The sequence below is a fragment of the Dendrobates tinctorius genome, unplaced genomic scaffold (genome assembly GCF_039654945.1).
Source record: "Dendrobates tinctorius isolate UK_male_01 unplaced genomic scaffold, ASM3965494v1 ptg000292l, whole genome shotgun sequence".
NCBI classification, from domain to species: domain Eukaryota; kingdom Metazoa; phylum Chordata; class Amphibia; order Anura; family Dendrobatidae; genus Dendrobates; species Dendrobates tinctorius.
In genome coordinates, this window is record NW_027361959.1 from 5,958,736 (window position 1) to 5,972,852 (window position 14,117).

A 14,117-nucleotide genomic window follows, 5' to 3' on the forward strand; every position below is an offset into this window, starting at 1 on the left:
TGGCCTTCATCAGTAACAGACTGCAGTATAGTAGTTAATCGCATCGCATGCAGACATCAGCGACACAGTATCCACTGTTGGACAGCTGACCAACAGTGGATACTGTGTCACTGATGTCTGCACGTCGGCACCCCCACCCACCCAAATACTATTTGATTCAGGCTCCATGCCCAGCGCCTAGTGCATGACCCGGCACATTTAAAGTGACTATGGTGTCACTTTTATTATCACACTGAATGCGATTAACTACAATACTGCAGTCTGTTACTGATGAAGGCCAGTGAGGCCGAAACGTCTATTATTTTCTGGCTGCATTAAAAAATTCAAAAAATATTCTAGAAGTTGAGTGCCAAGTTTTCTTTATTATTAATTTTTACAATTCTGACCACTGTCCCTTTATGAGGTAATAACTCTGGAACACTTCCATGGATCCCGGTGATTCTGATATTGTTTTCCCGTGACATATTGTACTTCATGATAGTGGTAAAATTTCTTTGATATGCCTTGCGTTTATTTGTGAAAAAAAACAGATATTTGATGAATATTTCGCAATTTTCCAGCTTTTAATTTCATGCCCTTAAATCACAGAGATATGTCACACAAAATACTTAATAAGTAACATTTCCCACATGTCTACTTTACATCAGAGCAATTTTGGAACAAACATTTTTTTAGTTAGGAAGTTATAAGGGTTAAAAGTTAAACAACGATTTCTCACTTTTATAACACCATTTTTTTTTAGGGACCACATCACATTTGAAGTCACTTTGAGGGGTCTATATGAAAGAAAATACCCAAAAGTGACACCATTCTAAAAACTGCACCCCTCAAGGTGCTCAAAATCACATTCAAGAAGTTTATTAACCCTTCAGGTGCTTCACAGGAATTTTTGGAATGTTTAAAAAAAATGAACTTTTAACTTTTTTTCACAAAACATTTACTTCAGATCCAATTTTTTTTATTGTACCAAGGGTAACAAGAGAAATTGGACCCCAAAAGTTGTTGCACAATTTGTCCTGAGTACGTTGATACCCCATTCTTACTTTCACACTTTGTCCCATTTTGTGAAAGGCTGATCGCTTATATGGCATGCAGATCTGCATGCCATATATGCTGTCAGCACTGCACTCTGTGCACAATGACCTAAGAGGCTTCCTGACATGCACTGCACATGACAGGAAGTCTTTCAGCTATGGTAACTCGGATGTCGTCATGATGACATCGGGTTACCATGGGAGCAATCGGGACCCCACGTCATGCCGGTGGGTCTCCGATCCAAAGGCAGATGGGCTGTCAGCCTCTCTGCCGGCACCGGAATGCCGCAATCATGTTTGATTGCAGTGTTCCAGGGGTTAAAGTGACGGGCGTCAGCTGTGAGAATCAGCTGACACCCGGCCGCGATCAGCCGTGCTCCCCCCGTGAGCGCGGCTGATCGCACATGACGTACTATTCCGTCCATGGGGATTAAGTCCCAGGTCACATAGACAGAATAGTATGTCTAATGTCAGAGAGGGGTTAAAAATATAAAATTGAAAAAAAATCTAAAAATGTCAATCGGCCTACTTTTCACTCCATTGAAATAGAGAAGTGCAAAAAAATCAGGTATCGCTGCATTTGTAAAAGTTTGTTCTATAAAAGCATAACATTAAATCAAAAAAATTAAATGGCAAAATTGATGCATTTTAGACACTGTTCTTCCCTAACAAACTGAAAAATGTGAAGAAAGTATTGTTTCTGTCCCCAAAATGGAAATGTTGGCTCACCACAGAAAAAATAAGCTCGCTTGGACACAGACAAGTTCTGCGTCTCAGAAAATAACAGAAACCATTTTTTTTTCAATAAACCTTTCAATTTTTTACACCTTTTAAATAAAAAAAAATCTATGCAAATTTTTTATTGTCATAATCATTCTGACTTAGAGAATCAGGTTTCCAGTTTATTTTTGCCGTGCAATGGACTCCATTAAAAAATAAATATGGCAGAATTGCATTTTTTGGACAATTTCATCCCACTTGAAATTTTTTTACATTTTTAGTACATTGTATTGAAAAATTAATTATGTTATTCAAAATTACAACTCTTTCTGCAGGAAATCAAGACCTTTCAAACTTCGGTCAAAAAATCTCCCAGCGCCTGTGCACTGCAGTATTCTGCTCTACTATACTAATTTGGTCCTCCCTGCACTTCTTAACCAGTCACATGATCAATCACGTGACCGTGACGTCACGCAAGGTCCTGCAGGTCCTTCTGCACCTTGCCGGCTATAGCCTGCATGCGGCGCATTTACTGTCTATCAGAGGCGTCTGGCACACTGCAGGCAGGACATCTGTCACCGGCCGGGACAGCGTCCGACATCTGAGACATCATCCTCCTTCCTGGCATCAATCGGATATCTGCATTTTTGATCTATATTGGGACTTAGATCTCTGTCTGTACTAGGACTCTGCATTACCTTCCTGGCAAATACTCCACTGCTCACCTCCTAAAATTTAACACCAAGGTACTATGCTCTGTATTTATATATATATTTTTTCTAAATGATATATGCATATTTTCTATTTGTCTCTAGTAGCCACATGGTGTGTTACTGCTGATATAGTGCATTATTCATTATCTGAATCATTTTGTCCTATATGCGATTATTAGCCTCACGCTGCATACCCTGTTTGATTCTATTCATTAACCCCTTCATGACCAAGCCTATTTTGACCTTAATGACCAGGCCATTTTTTGCAATTCTGACCAGTGTCCCTTTATGAGGTAATAACTCAGGAACGCTTCAATGGATCCTAGCAATTCTGAGACTGTTTTTTCGTGATATATTTGGCTTCATGTTAGTGGTAAATTTAGGTCGATAATTTTTGCGTTTATTTGTGAAAAAAATGGAAATTTGGCAAAAATGTCGCAATTTTCAAATTTTGAATTTTTATTCTGTTAAACCAGAGAGGTATGTGACACAAAATAGTTATTAAATAACATTTCCCACATGTCTACTTTACATCAGCACAATTTTGGAAACAACATTTTTTTTGTTAGGGAGGGTTAAAAGTTGATCAGCGATTTCTCATTTTTACAACAAAATTTACAAAACCAATTTTTTTAGGGACCACCTTACATTTGAAGTCACTTTGAGGGATTTATATGGCAGAAAATACCCAAAAGTGACACCATTCTAAAAACTGCACCCCTCAAGCTACTCAAAACTACATTCAAGAAGATTATTAACCCTTCAGGTGCTTCACAGGAACTAAAGCAACGTGGAAGGAAAAAATGGACGTTTTAATTTTTCCAACAAAAATTTTCTTTTAGCATCAATTTTTTCATTTTCACATGGGTAACAGGATAAAGTGGATCCAAAAATTTGTTGGCCAATTTCTCCTGAGTACACCGATACCTCATATGTGGTCATAAACCACTGTTTGGGCGCACGGCAGGGCCCGGAAGGGAAGGAGCGCCATTTTACTTTTTGAATGGAAAATTAGCTCCAATCGTTAGTGGACACCATGCCGTGTTTGGAGAGCCCCTGTGTGCCTAAACATTGGAGCTCCCCCACAATTGACCCCATTTTGGAAACTAGACCCCCTAAGGAGCTTATCTAGATGTGTAGTGAGCACTCTGAACCCCCAAGTGCTTCACAGAAGTTTATAATGCAGAACCGTGAAAATAAAAAATATTTTTTCCCTCAAAAAATGATTTTTAGCCCACTATTTTTTATTTTCATAAGGGTAATAAGATAAATTGGACCCCAAAAGTTGTTGTCCAGTTTGTCCTGAGTACGCTGGTACCCCATATGTGGGGGGCGACCACTGTTTGGGCACACGTTGGGGCTCAGAAGGGAAGTAGCGACGTTTTGATATGTTGACTTGATGGAATGGTCTGCGGGCATCATGTTATGTTTGCAGAGCCCTTGATGTACCTAAACAGTGGAAACCCCCCACAAATGACCCCATTTTGGAAACTAGACCACCCAAGGAACTAATCTAGATGTGTGGTGAGCACGTTGAACCCCCAAGTGCTTCACAGAAGTTTATAACGCAGAGCCGTGAAAATAAAAAATAATTTTTTCTCCACAAAAATTATTTTTTTTAGCCCCCAATTTTTAATTTTCCCAAGAGTAACAGGAGAAATTAGACCCCCAAAGTTCTTGTGCAATTTTTTCTGAGTACACTGATATCCCATATGTGGGGGTAAACCACTGTTTGGGCACACGTCGGGGCTCGGAATGGAGGCAGCACTGTTCGACTTTTTGAACGCAAAATTGGCTGGAATAAATGGTGGCGCCATGTCATGTTTGGAGACCCCCTGATGTGCTTAAACAGTGGAAATCCCTCAATTCTATCTCCAACCCTTACCCCAACACACCCTTAACCCTAATCCCAACCCTAATCATAACCCCAACACATCCCTAACCCTAATACCAACTCTAACCCTAATCCCAACCCACCCCTAGCCCTAGCCCTAACCATAAACCTAGCCCTTGCCCTAACCCTAACCCTAGCCCTATTTCTAACCCTAACCCTATTTCTAACCCTAATTGAAAAATAAAATATTTTTATTATTTGTCCTTATGGGGGGTGATAAGGGGGGCAGTGATTTACTTTTTTTTATTTTGATCACTGTGAGAGTTTATTACAATGATCAAAATAAAAAAAAATGAATCTGCTGCCGGGAAATGCCGGCGGGAGCACTGCGCATGCGCCCGCCATTTTCCAAGATGGCGGCACCCATGAACCGGGACGGCCGGACGGCAGGACACCTGGACGGCCGGACGGCAGGACACCTGGACGGCCGGGGGGGTTAGTGAGTATCATGGGGGAGCGTAGGGAAGGGGGAGGGGGGCAGATTGTGATGGCGATGGCCGATCGCCGCCGTCAGTCGGTGGCGGCGCCCAATCGGCGCCGTCAGTCGGCAGGGGGGTTAACTTAGTGTCTCCAGCCATGTCCAATGCTATTTCAGCATTGACCATGACTGGATTGTAATATTTCATCAATTTTCATTGATGAAATATTACTATCGCTCTGGCTGTTTCACTTTTAACAGCCAATCAGAGCGATCGTAGCAACGTGGGGGTGAAGCCACGCCCCCTGTGGTGAAGAGCAAAGCCCCCTGTATCTGCAGGTTGGGTGACCTTTCAGTGACCCCGGTCACCCGACCCGCAGGGGGCTTTAAAGTCATGATGCCAGATTGGCGTCACTGGTCAGATTGGCACCAGTTTTCATGACGCCTATGTGGCGTCATTGGTCGGGAAGGGGTTAATATACTGGCATCCGGATACGGTTTCTAGCGCAAATATAAACTTGTTTTTATATTGATAGGGTGGTATTGTCCTATTATTTGCTGCTGGGTTTCCTGGAAACCTAGCGCTTGGCGCCCTTGGTTATTTGTTTTAACAATATTTCTCACCCTTCCACAGAGATGCTGCTAATCCATTTGTCCCATGACGGGTCCAGCTCTGCTACATCTAGATGGCAGTCTGCAAGGTTGCATGATGCGATCATACAGCCTGTCATCCAGCAAACACTGAGCACCGTGTGCTCAGTGTTTCTCTGTGAACTCCTATTACCTATCTGATGGCACCGCGAGCATGAGAAAGTTCTTCTGCCGTCAGACAAGTCCTGTGAGTTCCCAGCCAATGAACTCACTTCACATTTCTGACACCAGGCGCTCGCTGATTTTACAATACACGGCAGATGAATTGCAGGCTTTTCTTCTATCTATCTATGTAATATATTGTGTGTGTCACTGATATCTATATATACATCTATTCTATGCATACATATCTATTCTATTCTAACCTGTCCGTGTGATTTTACTGTACTCTATCTAAGGCCCAAAAACAGCAATGTCAGAAATTGCTGCACCAAAATTGGGACGTGTTGTTAGATTTGCTGGGGTGTACACATGTAGAATCATAGAATCATAGAATCATAGAGTTGGAAGGGACCTCCTGGGCCATCTGGTCCAACCCCCTGCTCCAAGCAGGATTCGCTAAATCATCCCAGTCAGATGTCTGTCCAGCCTCTGTTTGAAGACTTCCATTGAAGGAGAACTCACCACTTCTCGTGGCAGCCTGTTCCACTCATTGATCACTCTAACTGTCAAAAAGTCATAGAACACAGGTGAATTTAAAGCCTTATGTAACACTTAGGCCTCTTTCACACATCCGGTTTTTGTCATCCGGCACGATGCGGCGAAATTTTTCATAACCGGATCCAGCATCGGATCCGGTTTTGTCCCATAAGCTTTTCATTGTCGCCGCATCGTGCCGGATGGTTATGCGTCGTGTCCGGTTGCTGCCGGACACGGCATAAATTAGCCGTCCGGCATCTGCAAAAAACGTTCCCTGCAACGTTTTTTGTCAGCGCCGGACCGGCTTTTTCCACAGCGCATGCCCGGACTCTGTGAATGTTAACCCCACAAGTGCCCGGCAAGAGAGAGAGATTCTCTCGCCTGGACACTAAGTGTTAACCCCCCATGTCTCTCTCTCTCCACCCCCCTCCCCTCTCCTCTCCTCCCCTCCCCTCACCTCCCTTTCAGCAGCTGTCTCTCATCGGCTGCCTCTGTCCACCTTGTCCTGCGGCTCCTTTAATAATGTCGGAGCCGTATCGTCTCGCCGCACACACATCCGGTGTCACGGCTGCAGGCCGGATCCGGCGGCCCGGCTTTTCGCCGCACGCCGCCGGACCCCACACACTGGATGTGTGAAAGTAGCCTTATAAGGGTACTACGGAATGTGATTGCGTGGGATAACACAAGACTGAGACCAAAGCTGATGTAAATAAGTATATCAAGAAGTGAAACAAAACTAACAGAGCACTTCCTTCAATAGTAATGAAAACACAGCACAATATAGAATGATGCAAGTGAAGCAAAACTAACAGAGCACTTCCTGCAATAGTAACGAAAACACAGCACAATATAGGAATGTCCAGTGAAACTGAAGAGCGGGGTGCGGCCGCAAATATGAGCTAGTCCAATTGTAATATGGCGCAGGTGCACACTAGGCACTAAACGTGAGAGTCCAGCAGTATATATGAGAGGAAGCACACGGCCCTTAATGAGAAAGAACTTTATTTGTAAATAGTTACCCCAATTTGGTCTTGAAAATAAGCCGCTAGCGTGCCGAAAAACCAGGCCCATCTACAGAGTGCCCTGTAGCCATGCCCAGGGACAACACACAAAGTGGGCTAAGGTGGTTACCACCAACCAAACCCCAGGTACAAGAACAAAGACAATTCCTGGATGGCAGCGTAATGACTGGTTGCTGCAGTAACTGTGTTATTGTTTCTTTTTCTTTTCTGGTTTTGATAATTTTTACATTTTTAAGACTTTGTAGATTTCCATTTGTTGTTAACAATTCTTGTTATGTTACCTCAGTCCGGGAGTACTGAATTTTACTGCGGAGGAATGTGGCACCCCAGAGTCTGGTTGCCATAGTGACATTGCCTCCCTCTATGGGGTGACGTCATGCCTGGAGACAGGAGGGGGGTCCCCATGCCAGGTAACACAGGTTACATGACAACTCCTTCTGCAGGTCAGAAAGGGGAGCTTCCTTATAAATTCTGGCCAGCAGGTGGGGTTAGTGAGCCTTTCTAATGATCTTTTTACTCTTACACCTGTGATGGGGACAAGGGACATCCTCTACGTCTGGAAGAAAGAAGGTTTAAGCATAATCACAGACACGGATTCTTTACTTTAAAAGCAGTGATAATATGGAACTCTCTGCCATATGATGTTGTAATGAGTGATTCCCTACTAAAATTTAAGAAGGGACTGGATGCCTTTCTTGAAAAGTATAATATTACATGGTATATACACTAGGTTCCTTAATATTGCGTTGATCCAGGGAGCTAGTCTGATTGCCGTATGTGGAGTCGGGAAGGAATTTTTTTTCCCCAATGTGAAGCTTACTTTTTGCCACATGGGTTTTTTTTGCCTTCCTCTGCATCAACATGTTAGGATAAGGATATAGGTTGAACTAGAAGGACTTAAAGTCTTCCTTCAACTTTAATAAGTATGTTACTATGTTACAATCCTCCATACAGATCTTCTCTAGATCTTTCAGATTTCTGTGCTATCCCTGTGCAACTTTGAGTTTCTTCTCCCTCCAAAGATTTTCAATTGGGATCAAGTCTGGAGACTATGTAGGCACCTCCAGGACCTTTAAATGCTTCTTACGGAGCCACTCCTTGGTTGCCCAGGCTGTGTGCTTTGGTCATTGTCAAGCTGGAAGACCCAGCCACAACCCATCTTGAGGGAAGGAGTTGTTGGCCAAAATCTCACTATACATGACTCCATCTATCCTCCCTTTAAGACGGTGCAGTCATCTTGTCCCCTTGCAGAAAAGCACTCCTAAAGTATGATGTTTCCCTCACCATGCTTCACGGTTGGGACACTGTTCTTGGTTGCACTGATCCTTCTTCCTTCAAACATGGCAAGTGGAGTTGATACCAAAATGGTCTATTTTGGTCTCATCTGACTAAATAGCTTTCTCCCATGCCTCCTCTGGATCATCCAGATGGATATTGGTGAACTTCAAATGGGCCTGGATATGTACTGGTGTGAGCAGGGGGACCTTACGTGCTCTGCAGGATTTTAATCCATGATGGCATAGTGTATTACTGACGGTGATGTTTGAGACCAGCTCTCTTCAGGTTATTGACCAGGTCCTCCCGTGTGGTTCTGGGCTGATTCCTGAGCTTTATCAAAATCATCCTTACCCCATGAGGAGACCAAGGAAGATTGACAGTCATCTTGTACTTCTTCCAGCTAACTTTAGCCCCAACCCTAACTGTAACTTTAGCCCTAACCCTAACTTTAGCCCTAACCCTAGCCTAAATGGGACTCTTCTTTTTGCGGTCGCTGTTAATCATGTTCTCTTACCCTGGAGAAACTCCAACTCTGGGGGGGTGCTACACCCTTATTACTCAGCGCCGTTAAAAAGTGGTATAAGTACCCTTATCTGGTAAGGGTAAGGTGTATTGGCAGTCATTAATGGGTTAATTATATAAAACTCATACAACGTGATTTTCTGGTTTTTATTTTTGGATTCTGTCTCTTACAGTTGAAGTGTATCAGACCTCTTCATTCTTTGTAAATTGGAAAACTTGTAAAATCGACAGTGTATCAAATACTTATTTTCCCAATGACAAGTGACAGCAAATACAGTGTAACATACATTTTTACTCAGGATACGATGAAGACAGTTTGAATACTATATTCCAGCAGCTCCAAGTTGTCCTCCTGCCCACCAATAAACCTGTCAGGCTGATGATATAAATGTTAAATCTCAGTCAGGTAGAAAGGTTATCTCCTGCATTAGTCCACATTAGCTCCTCCTGCTTGTCCTGTCAGGTTCCATGAACAGATTAACCCATGTTCAAGATAACTGTTTGCCTTTAACAACCTTCCCATGTTGTTTGTATTTGGTCCAGATTTTAGACACTGCATGATTATTTACCCTCTTTTAAGAGTTTGATAATCCTCTCCTTTGTTTCAATTGACATATCTCATGTGGGAGCCATGATTCATGTCAGTCCACTTGGTGCAACAGCTCTCCAAGGTGTGCTCACTCCTTTTTAGATGCAGACTAACGAGCAGATCTAATTTGATGCAGGTGTTAGTTTTAGAAATGAAAATTTACAGGGTGATTCCATATTTTTTTCCTTCAGAATTGAGTGATTCCATAATTTTTCCCCTATGCTTAGTTTAAAAAAGTAACCATTACTGTCTACCACATTTTTTGTTCTTGATTTCCTTTATTGTTTCCTAAAGCCAGAAAGTTGCCATTTGAATTGACTTTAGTTTTGTGCCATGTCTGTGATCGTTTTTTTTTCTACAAAATTAAACAACTGAATGAACATCCTCCAAGGCCGGTGATTCCATAATTTTTGCCAGGGGTTGTAGAACTGTTCTACTAGTTATCCCTTTCAGGAAGAACCGTAAAAAAAATGAGGATAAAAAAGACAAGTGTAAATAAAAATTGTATCGCCGAAAGCTAAATCTTGTCATGCAAAAAACAAATTGCCATACAGCTCAATCAACCAAAAAATAAAAAAAAGTTATAGGTCTCAGAATAAAGCAAAAGTTATTACTTTTTCTATGAAATAGTTTTCATTGTGTAAAAGTGCCAAAACATAAAAAAAATAAATGTGGTATCACTGTAATCATACTGGCCTGTAGAATAAAGCTGCCTTATCAATTTTACCACACCCAGACCTGTATAAAAAAATCCCCAAAAAACAATTCCTAAATCACTTGTTTTTGTTCATTCTGCCTCCCAAAAATTAGAATAGAATGCGAAAAAAAAATGTTTTGTGCGGGAAAATGATACCAATAAAAATGTTAAATCATCTCGCAAAAAACCCAGCCCTCACATGACTTTGTCGGCAGAAATATGGAAAACTAATAGCTCTCAAAAAATGGCGATGCAATAAAAAGTGTTTTTTAGTGTGTGAGAGTAACCAAACAGAAAAAAACTATATAAATCTGGTATCACTGGAATCACAGCAATCCACAGAATAAAGTCGTCTAATCACTTATACAGAGTAACTCTGCTTCCTCATTATAGTGGATGGATCCCTCAGGGGTTTTATCTGAATCATATCGCTCGGAGATTTAGATGAAAACCCCAGAGAAAGTGCTCAGTGTAGAGCACCGGATAAATGTGATCCCAAGTGTTATGTAAAATTCTCCCCAAAATAGTTTCAAATCAATCCACAAAAAAGCAAATCTCTATTCAGTTCTGTCATCAGAAATATAGGGGGCTTCCAGGTTACTGTTAGTGCAAAGGCTCTGGAAAATCATAAGGGCTCCTCACCCCCAAAGAAATTCAGCAAATTCTGTGCTCCCAAATCCAAATGCCCCATCCATTCTGAGGCCCAGTGTGCCTAAACCACATTTAGTGTCAACATGTTTGTCATTTTTTTAGCGATGACAACCCGCCTAATTTATGGGTGCATGAGCTGGTCACTACAACGTACTGGTCACTACAATGTACTGGGAACTACAGTGTATTGAGTTTACAATATACTGGCCCTGCATTGGCAGTTTGCAATTTTCACTCAGCAACATCCACTGCTTCTGGTTTCTGGAAAACACCAATGGAGTCAAAATCGTACCTACTCCTGTAGATATATTCCCAAAAGGGTTTAATTTCCAAAATGGGGTAATTCAAGGGGGATTCTACTTTCCTAGCTCTTAGAGGCTGTGTATATGGAGTCTGCAAACTATCGTAGGAAAATCTGCGCTCTAGGAAGCAAATAGCGCTCCATCCCGCTAAGCAGTACTGTACAGCCACAAATGTGGTATTTCCACGTTCACCAGAAATTGTGGGACAAATTTTAGTGCCATTTTTGCCCACTCACCCTTGTGAAAATGTAAAATCTGGGGCTAAAAGAAAATTTGATTGTAAAAATGTAATTATTTTTTTCTTTACTGCCCAATGGTATAATATTATGTGACACACCTGTGGTGTTAATATGGTCACTGCACCCCTAGATGAATTCATTGAGAAGAGTAAAACTTTATTTTTTTAATTTCATGGCTCTATGCTATGTTACAAACATCTACGAAGTACATGGGGGTTCAAGGTGCTCACCACACATCAAGATACATTCTTTGAGGGTTCTAGTTTACAAAATGAGTTCACTTTTAGGGGGTTTCCACTGTTAAGGCACATCAAGGGCTCTTTTAACAAGACACAGCATCCGCTAATTATTCCAGCCCATTTTGCGCTCTGAAAGTCAAATGGCTCTCCTTCCCTTCCATGCCTTGCTGTGCTCCCAACACTAGTTTTTCCTCACATATGGGGTATCAGAATACTCAGAAGAAGTTGCACAATAAATGTTGTGGTCCATTTTCTCTTGTTACCTTTATGTATATGCAAAATATAGGGTAAAACAAATTTTTGTGGGAAAAATGTGATTTTTTTTTTTTTTTTTTTTTTTAAATTTCCTCAGTTCAAACTTCTGGGAAGCACCAGCCTGCTTAGGGTGCTCACCACACACCTAAATAAGTTCCTTGGGGGGGTCTAATTTCTAAAATGGTGTCAATTGTGGGGGGTTTCCATTGTTTAGGCACGTGAGGACTTCTCCATACACAAATTGGTGTCTGCTAATTATTCCAGCAAATTTTGCATTTAAAAATTTAAATGGTGCTCCTTTCCGTTCAAGCCCTGCCATGTGCCCAATCAGTAGTTTTCCTCCACATGTTGAGTAACATTGACATGTGAAATGTTTAAAAAGTTGGTTTCACATTTCACCAATGTAATTTTAAAATTTTCTTTCACATTGCAGTTGAGGATGTGATGAGACGCTGGCGCAACATCTGCGACCAGTACCGGCGGGAAAGACAGCAGTGGGCCAGGAGTGGGGCAGCAGCACTGACCAAGCACAAATATATATATTTTGACCACCTGGCTTTTTTGGCTCCTATTATGCATCTCAGACCGTAAGTACAGACATCACACCACATTACACATATGCTGTTTAGGGTCAGAGTTCCAACCTTTTTTTATTTTGCTTACATTTCCTAACAGAACTCAGTCCAACTTCACAGAGAGGGAGACAGGGTCGGATTCGGAGGCCATTATAGACCCGGTTAAGGGAGGTGAAGAGGTGGCTGGCCCATGTTCTGAGCCTTCCAGCTGCAACCCCCAAGTTCCACCAGTACCAGGACCAGCAGCTGCACCAGCACCCGGCATTATTGATGAACCCGGCAACAGCAGCAGCCCTACTGTCCATCTTGAGGGCTCTCCCCAGCCTGCAGCCGTATCCCGCCATGGGAGACGTAGGAGAGAGAACACTGCCTCTGATACCCAGAGGCATGTTGACACAGGTGTCCTGAATTACCTGTCCAGGGCTGCCCTGGATGAGGATGAAGAAGCTTATTCCAGAAAGCTTGGCCCAGTACCTCTGTCCCCTACCCCGTGAGGTGAGGCTACATGTGTGAGGATCCATTCAGATCCTAATTGATGCATGCACACACCCCAATACCCCATATGAGGTATTTGAGTTTCTTGAGAGGTGGCAGGTCTCACCCCGTTACCGTCTCCGCCTTACCCCACACCCAGATGTGCATGCTCAATTAGGATCTGAAGTTCCTCCTGCACGTGCGCCTACACCTCAACACATTCCCCTCCAAAACCCACCTTGGCCACAACAGGCTCACATTGCGGCCTATAACCAACCTGCCCAATATGGCAACTTGTACAGACCCAGTGTTGGAGGCTGGCCCCAACCTGGATTTGCTCGACATGGTCATATTGGGGGGTATGATGGACGGGCCTACAATCAGCCACAGGAGTATCATCTCCATTTACCATATGGCCACTTCGGCGCACAACAACATGAGCCTGGCCACATATTACCACAGGGCCAAGATTATCCACCCCAATAGGGTGATGGTCAAGCTGGGAACCCCACCCACCAACAAAGAGATGATGCCCTCACGCCCTCACCTCCACCAACATACCAGCAATTATAATAAAAAGTATGTATTTTTTTGCGTTAGCAAATGGTTATTTTTGTTTATATATTTGGTTGTCCAAATAATGTATAATACACAAATGCCCACATTTTAAGGGCAATATATGCCATATGAAAAAAATATGGTAACCACTAGTTATCTTTTGCATTTATAAAAAAGATGAAAATGCAATGTTTGGACTCTTTCATTATTTTAAGAAATGGAATAACTTACACATCTTTAAGCCAAATTAACAGAACACTAGATAGAGATGAGCGACTTTGCCTTTTTTCGGGTCGAGTCGAGTTTCATGAAACCCGACTTTCTAAAAAGTTAGGTCGAACGAAATCGGCCGACTATAAGGAAAAGTCGGGGTCCGACTGAAACACGAAACCCAATGCAAGTCAATGGGGAATCAAAGTCGGCAGGGACTGGAGGACAGTAAACACACCTACAGTGCCCATTTCAATGCCAATGACATCAATTCTTATTACTTAAGCTTGGCAACCTTAATTTACTTTATAATAATAGTTACGCATTGTATACTGGGGTTTATTTGGCTAAAGTTATGGGGGGGTAGGGCTGGCACCAGGTTTTCGTGTGCCCTGAGCCAAAGAGTGTCAGTGCGCCATTTTAACACATACCACAAT

General features: G+C 42.4%; 1 long non-coding RNA gene across 1 annotated transcript; it reads left to right on the forward strand.

Moving 5' to 3' along the window:
- The first annotated feature begins 2,232 nt into the window (after positions 1-2,232).
- LOC141072875 (uncharacterized) lies at positions 2,233-13,659 on the forward strand. The gene is made up of 3 exons (XR_012226889.1): positions 2,233-2,500; positions 12,297-12,450; positions 12,539-13,659. It is a non-coding gene; the product is annotated as an uncharacterized lncRNA (long non-coding RNA).
- Positions 13,660-14,117: the final 458 nt, after the last annotated feature.